This window comes from Rousettus aegyptiacus, unplaced genomic scaffold (assembly GCF_014176215.1).
Source record: "Rousettus aegyptiacus isolate mRouAeg1 unplaced genomic scaffold, mRouAeg1.p scaffold_m13_p_6, whole genome shotgun sequence".
In the NCBI taxonomy this organism is placed as follows: Eukaryota; Metazoa; Chordata; class Mammalia; order Chiroptera; family Pteropodidae; genus Rousettus; species Rousettus aegyptiacus.
The window spans coordinates 9736036-9744660 of record NW_023416309.1 but is presented as its reverse complement, the minus strand read 5'-3'; the positions used below and the strand labels follow the sequence as shown (position 1 = coordinate 9744660).

Here is an 8625-nt window from a genome sequence, read left to right as displayed (position 1 = left end):
GGTGGATGCCATTTGTGCCTGCCTCTTGCAGGGAACAGGATAAAGTCTGCCAGCAATCTGTGATTCCCCTCGGAGGCCCCAGAAATGTCCTTTCCCTACCATTACCTTCAGCATGCCTGAAATCCAGTGCGAGTCCTCTTTTGGTTTAAGCCTTACCAAGTAAGAAACCTTTTAAAAGAAGGAAGCCTCTAAACACCCCCATTCCCAGTTGTTGAAGGGCAATTTTGTGTAGGGCCAATGGGATTGGCTGGGTGGGAGACCTAGTCTTGGCCCTTGAGAAGGACTAAGTGAGGACCTGGGACATTTCCACAGAAGAGTTACAAAATGATCTTGGGCAACCTCCTGCTCTCCTTGGGCCTCAGTAACAGTGAAGGGGTTCAGACAGATTATATTTTATATAAGAGTGGGCACAGTCTATGGCCATGCCACCCTGAACACACCTGCTCTCGTTTGATCTCGGAAGCTAAGCAGGGTCGGGCCTGGTTAGTACTTGGATGGGAGATCACCTAGGGAGAGCAGGTAATGTAGGTGTAAAAAACAAACAAAAAGAGTGGGCACAAGATGCTAGGTGATTAACTAGTTAATTGGTTTGATATTTAGAGAGATGCTGAGTTGCATGACCTCGTCCTTATGCACAGGAAGCAGTCTTGCTTTTGAGGTTTAGAGCTGGCCTATTTGTGAGCTAAACTAGATTATTGGGTCTAGATTAAAGGACGAGTGAGAATAACTTGGATTTGGTTTGTGGATGCTCTCACTTCGGTTTGCTACTGAAGAGCAAACAAGCAGAGCTAAGGAAGGACAGGAAGCACGCATCCTTAGACATCTTTACTTTGAAGTGTGCTTGAAGTTTAGAACTCAACAAATTGTGCATATAGTGGGAAATCTGACAGGCCATAAGAGCCCAGAGGTGCAGGGTTACCTCCTTTTCTATAAATGTTTTGTTGAAGTATAATATACTTGCAGAAAAGGTCATGAATTGTACGTGTCCTGCTTGATGGAATTTCACAAAGAGTAATTTCACCTGTGTAACCAGTACCGTGATCAAGAGACAAGCCATGGTCAGCACCCCCAGAGACCTTGGCACTCCTCTGTGCTTGGCTTCTCTCTCTCAATGTTAGCTTGTGAGTTGTAGCTGTATTCTTGTGTTCAGTTGTCCTTTGCTCTTTTTCACTGTTGCATAGTGTTCCACTGCACATCAACTGCCTTTTATACCTTAGCCTGGCATTGCAGTCAAAGGTCTCATGTCACCTATAAGGCAATTTCTTGCTGCTCTGTAGTTACCTCTTTGGCATTCTACCTTCTTCTGCATCATGCAGTTCACATTAAGCTGAGCAGGTAGAGGCAGAGGAGAAAGGCAGAGACCAGAGCCCTGAACTTGACCTATTAAAACCAAGCCAGTAACACCCGTTGGTGGTGGGAAGTGGAGTGGAGACTTAGGGGAAGATATAGACCCCCCCCCCCCCAGGCCTGGAATAAGCTGATTTGGGTTCTATCATCACAAAGCTGTGTGGCTAGGACTTCTTAGAGTGACTATAATTATACAGGGGGGGGGGACATCACCTGGATGTTAGACTTCTGGTCACTTAGCAAAGGCAGGTATGTGCAGGAGAAGATGAGTAGAGAGGAGAGCCAGGCAGACTCTCGTCTGCAGGCACGAGGTACTATGGCCCTAAGTGCACAGATAGATACAGGGACACCAAAGCAGTTGGATGGTTAGGACTTGTGTATGGATGGGATGAGAAGGCAAGAGAAGGAACTGGAAAGAGTATGGCCAAGGTGCAGCCATCTATAAAAACGGGGGCTCCTGCATGGGGGTATCTTGAGAAAGCCCCTCTCCTTTACTGTAGCCCTTCCATGCCAGGCACAGAGCAGACTCACAGGCAGCACTAATGAAAAGAGCTGAAAACCCTTCAGATTGGAATTTCCAAACAGAACCTGCAGACAAGGTAGAGACAATGTCCCTTTCACCTGTACACCTGATGGGACCTCATGGAGCTTCTAGGTCCTCCAGGCTGTCAGGCAGCTCAGGATCTGGCTGCCATTCTGCAGGGCCTGGGGAAAGAGGCTAAGTTGAATTTATTAGCTCAGGGCAGGTCTCTGGAGAGCATGCAGGGGGATTATCTGGCGGCTTTGATGCCTTCTGACTTCTCAGGACTACCCTTTTGGGACTGGATCCAAGAAAGTAAGTGATACCATCATTAGATGTGAGGAGTCAGCAGTCTTTCCCCTCCTCCTCTGTGAGTCCAGCCAGGGCAGAAGTGGAGTGTGGAAAGGCAGCAGACTTCCAGCCTGGTCTCTGGTTTGCTTGGAGTATGGCCATTGTCATGTCCCTTCTCTTCTGGACTGCCTTCTCCTCTGTAGAAATGGGTGTGAATGCCCTTTCCTCTGGAGGCGCTTCTAGGTCTAGCACTTTCCAAGGCAACATCCAGGGACTAAAGGCCAGCCTGGCCCTGCCGCTGACCCCACAACTGCTCAGGGTTCCCTTTCCTTCCCTGCTGATAGGTGCTGTGGATGGGACTGTGACGACCATGACTTGTCCTCAGTGAAAAGCGACAGCCAGGAGAAATGTTGACAACCACCTGCCAAGCACAAATCAAATTGACTAGTTGTGGCCCTTTTTGAGAGGGTGGGGTGGAAAAGGTAAGAGTGAGGGACATGCCAAGGAGAGGGGAGAGGCAGAAAGGTATATTTTCTGTGGTCATGGTAAAAACAATAACCATTATTTGTTGAGAGCTTGCTTAATCTACACCAGGCACAGCACTAACAATTGCATAGCCTCTCATTTATCCTGTAACATCAAGGGCCTGTGACCAATGGGGACAAAACCTCAGGCCTCAAGGAGTCAGAAAGTGGTGTGAGGTTTGTGAGGTTTCAGTGCAAGACCCTGTCAGAACCTGCTGCTGCTCCTCTCCAGACCACTCAGAGGTAGAAGGTGAAAGAGTGCTCTGTGCTCCCAGCTAGTTCCCAGCAGATGCCCTTCTGTATCCTCATACCTTCAGTCAGTCACATGGAATGTTCCTGAAACTCTACTCATTTTGGTGGCTGAGAATATTGGTTAAAAGCTCAGGTGTGCAAGAAATTCAATTTCCTCAATTTTCCTATAACAATTTAATTTATTTTTCTGGTTCCCATTCCACCCAGGTGATACACACGAGGCTGTATTTGCAGCCTTCTCCTTCCTTGGACGTGTGAGTTCTGGAAGCTAGTGCAAGTGCTAGAGAGGGTGGAACACCTGGCTTCCTGGAATCGTCTTCCAGGCACTTTGGCCCTCAAGCGTGTCCCCCATGGATGGTTCTGAGATGCTGCTATAGAGTCTGCAAGCCACCATCAGACTGGCAGCATCCTTGCTCCTTTCTCACTGGTCCTGGGCTCCCACAGAACCAATCTACTTTTTCTGATAACCATTGGTCATGGAAAATTGTGAAGCTACTGAGGCTCCACCTGCCTGGAAATAACCTGCAGCCACTTATTTTCTAGAACATTGCCTCCTCCCCAACTCTTTCTGAGCCATGGGCCCCAAGCTTTCCACTTCTTGATCTAAGGAATCTACCTGGGAGATTTGCTGCCTTCCTTGGGAGGATGTATAGAGTCCAGATCTCTGGAACCCACTGACAACTCAGTTCCCTCACTCCCTGTCCCCAGTGACACCCAGACATGGGAGATGGGAATACCTGTTCTTACTTACTGTCTGTCCTTTGTATCCTGTATCAGAGACTATCGGTCCTTCCTGTTTCCCAATGGGGAAGGCTCTCTGGAGTTCTATGCCAGAAAAAAATGCTCAGCTTCTTTGTTCCTGTGGCTTCGTTCTTTCTCTTAGGCCATTAGACAGACCTCCAGGGCCTAGGTGAGAAGGAATACACACTGGAGAAAACCCCATGTGTAACGACAGAGGCAGTGGCTCAAGGGAGGGACTGTCCCTGGCCCATGGAGACAGAGTCACAGAACCAGTGTGTTTCCCAGGTCTCCATCCCAGGGCTGTATGCCCATGGGGCAGCCCCTTAGGGAGGGTTCAAGCATCATGCCATGGAAACTCTGATCTGGTCTGTTTCAACAGGCCTCTAAAGAGAAGGAGTTCCACAGAAAGTCACCAGGACCTCTGCTACAGAGCTCCAATCAGCTCAGTACCGACAAATCAGTTTCCAATTCAGGTGAAACTCTAGGGGAGAATATTGAAGACTCAAATGTACATATACCCTGTGGGTCAGCGATAGCAAATCTGCCACAAGACAGCATTCAGAATCTCAACATACTTTAGGTCACACCCCTACCCCCATGCCAGACTTGTGGTTTGTTTTTACCTACAGGGTATCTCAGGTTAAGCCTCGTGCCAACCTGGTGCAGACGAAGAAACCGAGGCTCAGAGGGGTGATGTAATTTTTACAAGACTGCCTACCAAAAGTGAGAGAGCAGAATCTCCGTCCCCAAAACCCTCAGTTTCTCCACCACTCCTCATGGTCTGGGAAGTTTCACGGGGTTATTAAAAACTGCAGCCTACTGGAGAAGTTCAGTGTCCTCGCTGTGGAGGAGGGAGGGGACACATGGTGCTGTAGTAACGAGGGGGCCAAACAGGCAGAGGGTGAGCCCACACCTTTTTTCTCCCTCGGCACCCAATCTAACATATCCCCGAGTCTGCCCTCTGCGTACGTGAGCTTGAATTGCCCATTTATGGCTGCCATTTACCATGCACAGGACATAGTGTCAGGAAAAAGGCCATTAGACATGAGCCATGGGTTCATTCACGTCACCCCAAAGCATAGGGCGGGCTATGCTGCACCACAGACCCCTGTGTGGCTGTTCCTAAAGTGAGGTCCATGACACACCACACAGCACACCTTAGGGCTGTTCGTGATGTTATGGAAACAAAGGCTTCCAGGGTCAAAGAGCCTGGGAAAGTCTGACTCCAACGGGAGGTAGGTTGTTTCCTCAAGCAGGAGTCTTTAGAGCTTTCAAAGTGTGTTGTGCTCCGTCGCTCTCCCAAGGGGGCTGTACAATCTGAAGCTCTCTACCTCATTTACTCTTAACAGTCCCTTCCCTCTGCACTATGATAGGCATTGCTTTTCTGCAGCAGCACCCCTTTTGGGAAATAGGGCTCTGCTGCCTGACAGAAAGTATTCCTAGGAAGGACAAGCAGATGAAGGACACGGGGTCTGCAGGGAAGATAGGATTTCAGGCCCAGAGAGGCAGCTTCTGGCAAGGCTGTGTGAGATCTGGGCTGGGAGGGAGTGAGGGTCAGGCTTTGCAGGCAGAGACCTGAGTAGAAGAAGGGTCTCATAGGGAAGCCCGAGCCAGTGTTGGAGGGTGGGGCAGTTAAGGGTAGTGAGTGTGAGCAGCACAGATCCAATTTGGCTGAAGCTGCCTAGCAACCTTAAAAGGCAGGACTGACACATCAGGTTGGAAAGGAGGCTAGATTTGTTCCCATAGTTTGGGTCTGTCATGGCTGAACACAGGAGCTCAGAGCAGGGGCCTTCTTTTAAAGACACCTCATTACTGATCTCCACTTGCTAACCAAGTTTAGAAGTGAAGGAGAACACCTGACCAAGTGCCTCTCTGCAAAATTTCAGGTTCTGAGCCTCCTCTTTGTAGAGAGTCATTCCCTCTACATACTCTTTTCTGATGATTCAGTGACACCTTTCTATTTTCTGCCATGTTCTAAGACCCCGAAGAGCCTCACTTTGCTCACAAGCCAGGAGAGAAGAAGAGAAGGAAGCACATTTTTCAATCCAGGAAAACCTGGATGCATGCAGCTGAGAAAGCAAAACTGTTCATTAAAATCCTTCTGGGATCTTGCCAAGTGGGAGAGAGAGATTTGGGGCCGGAGCCTCGGCAGTGGGAAGGAGCGAAGTGGTAGTGGGTTATTTATAATCCACTTCTGGCACTGTCTGCCATACTCTTTCAGCTCAAGGAAACACTTCCATCCCAGAGACAGACAGCTGATCATTATAATTTTGTGTTTGAGGACACTTTTAGCCTTCTGCAGACACACATAAAATCTGTATCCTCTGCCCAGGATGGAGAACATAAAAGTTCTTTAAAAGGGTCGTAGACTTTCCTGGGATGAATCCAAGCTGTCTCCAGCTTTGGCACAGGGTCTGGCTCCTGTGCCTCTCTCTGCTCATACAGGTCCTGCTCTCATCTATCTGTCTGCTTACCAGGCAGAATCTACCCCATCCTTGAAGACCTAGCCAGACCCGTATATGAGGGGCCTTTCTTCCCTGATTATCTTAGTACTTTCTCTCTGTGCATTTTCTTTCTTTCTTTTTTTTACAGTTGATTTAATTCACTTGATGTTATATTGTGCTGCCTTGGTCCCCAGTTGCCTGTTGTATATATAACCATGTATCAAATGGTCTGAACTTGATGGGGTACGAACAAGAAATGGCTTTATATTTCTCCCTTCGATGATTCCAAACGTGCCTGACTGGATCTCCTTCCCCTCCTCTTGGCGGCATCGCAGGCATGTACAGAAGCTTCCCAATCATTTTCAGGCACATAACACATTTAATTCTCAGACATTAAAAAGGTCCAGTCCAGCCCAGTCCATGTGCAGCCTCCCTCTACATCTAGTTCAAAGCTTCTCCCTCCCTATAGCTCAAGCCTGACCATGATGATGCATGAAGATCTGTGGTGGCCTGAAGATGGGTTGACAGTTATGTCTCTCTTCCTTCACGTCTACTGTGATGGGTTGAACTGTGTCCCCTAGAAAAATCTTAACGCGTCCTCCCTCATAGTGTGAACTTATTTGAAAATAGTCTTTCCAGAGATAATCTAGTTAAAATGAGGTCACTAGGGTGGGCCTTAATCCACTATGACTGGTTTTCTTATAAAAAGGGGAAATTTGGTCACAGGGACAGAAATGCACAGAGGGAAGATGACCCGAAGACACACAGGCCATGTAACTGGAATGGTGCAACTACAAGCCAAGCAACAGCCAGAATTGCCAGCCACCATCAGAAGCTAGAAGACAAGGAAGAATTCTCTTCAAGAGCCATCACAGGGCTTGCTAATACCTTGATCTTGGACTTCTAGCCTCCGGAAATGTAAAACAATAAATTAATGTTGTTTTAGCCACTCACTCCATTGGAGTTTGTTATTGCAGCTCTCAGAAACTTATAAATTTGCCTTTCTACTTTGGATTTTTCTAGGGCCCAGGTGAAATGAGGGAGACAGAGGAGAAGGGCCTTATCTTTTTAGATGATCAGTGCTGCCTGAATGCTCTCTGGCTTTCAAGGCCACTGTCTAAGCAAAATACCCTAATGTTATATATTTTGTGTGGTGTAGATGTTCCCCTCCAGTCCTCTACCACCTCTGAGGTGGTGTCCATCACATACCTAGAACCTAGTTACCTTCTATGGCCTCCTCTAGGCCCTGGAGAAGCCCACGTTCTCTTTCCACAGCAAAAGTAGGCATGCAGGCTCTGTAGCTGCTCTTGGCCTTACCCTCTCATCCTGAGTTCTCTGGGTAGGACAAGCTCAGTCCTTACTCTCACAGAGGTGATCCCCAACACAAACCTGAGGAGGACACATGTGATAAACCCTCTCAGATATATCTGTGCCCTGGAGTGGGTTTAGAGTTTCTGTAGTGCAGTTTGACTCCAATTGGGAAATGCACTAGTTTCCCCTCTCTGCAGGCACCCTAATCTCTACAAGAGGTTCTCTGGATCCCCTGCCAATAACTTGCAGAGTTGTGGGGAGCAGTAAAGTGATATCACTTTACACAATATAAAAATTCTCTCATATACTCACACAGTTCTTGACTGTAGGTGGGGTGAGGAGGCGAGGAGTAAAGATTGTGTAGACACTTCTCAACAAATCTAGGGAAAGGGATTCTGTCAACTCTCATTTGGAATATGGGAATATTTGCCACCCACTGCCCCTGGCTTTGGGGTTTCTAGTGAAAGGCTTCCATTTCCATCCCATTACATAGAAAAACAAGTCTTGTCTGCCCTGAGCCCAGGGGCCACACACTCTAGTTTTTTCTAACTTCACTTATATCCACAGGGAGAGAAGGAGGCAGTGGGCAGAGTGTCTAGAAGTCCAGGCTTTAGAGCCACATACACACAAGTTCAAGTCCCTGCTCAGATACTTACTCAGTTGTTGGTTTTAGGTAAGTGAATCAACCTTTCTGAGCTTGTATTTCCTCAGTTTTCATGTGGAGACAGAGGTAATGGAGAAAATGCCTGCCGCAGATGTGGAATCAGGCACAGAGGTAAGCAGCCACCGCCTTTGGTGTTTTCAAGTTGGTCCTGATCCTCTAAGAATCATGGTGGAAGAGCAGACCTGAACTTGTTCAGTGCTCTGGACCTTCTCTTTCAGCAAAATGCATGTATGCAAAGTTTGCCATGTATAATTCAGGTTATAAATCTTGGTGCTCAGTGGCTTTTCATTGAATTGTATGGAATTGCTCCAAACTGTTTAGTAAGGGAAAAGCAAAAAGGCACCACAAAGAAATTGGTGGCCTAGTAGGATCCTTGAGCTGTCTGAGATGCCAACTGACTAAACTGGCTTAGCATTTTGAAAAGCTCAGATCTAAATTCCTGGGGGATTTCTTCCTCACATTTCCATCCTGCAATGCATTGGGCCAAATCCAACCTCACCCAGGACTTTTTAAATTAAAGTACTATTGTGC

At 47.6% G+C, this 8625-nt stretch overlaps 1 pseudogene; it reads left to right on the top strand.

The window, feature by feature from the left end:
• The first annotated feature begins 412 nt into the window (after window positions 1-412).
• Window positions 413-531, top strand: LOC118604888 (annotated as a pseudogene).
• Window positions 532-8625: the final 8094 nt, after the last annotated feature.